The following is a 286-nucleotide window of genomic DNA, read 5'->3' as shown; positions in this document are numbered from 1 at the left end:
TCCTTCCACCTAGGCTGGGGTTAGGGGTGGGGGCTCGTGCCCCTCTCTCCAGCCCTGGCTGTTCCCCGCTCATCCTGCTCTTGCCTCATGGTTTCTAAGAGAGGCTTTCTCTGCTTTTTCTGTTAGTGTTGCTCAACAAGGACTGTGATTTCAGTTGCAGAATAAAACCTGTCCCTTTCAAAAAGGTACCTGTAGATTCCACTGAACCTGAGACTATGTAAAATAATCAATAAAGAAACTTAACTCTGTTTGGCTTCCTTTGTCTAATTAGCCAAGCCCCCTCCTT

Source organism: Pterocles gutturalis, unplaced genomic scaffold (genome assembly GCF_000699245.1).
Source record: "Pterocles gutturalis isolate BGI_N339 unplaced genomic scaffold, ASM69924v1 scaffold31810, whole genome shotgun sequence".
Lineage (NCBI taxonomy): Eukaryota > Metazoa > Chordata > Aves > Pterocliformes > Pteroclidae > Pterocles > Pterocles gutturalis.
This window is presented reverse-complemented; position numbering follows the sequence as displayed.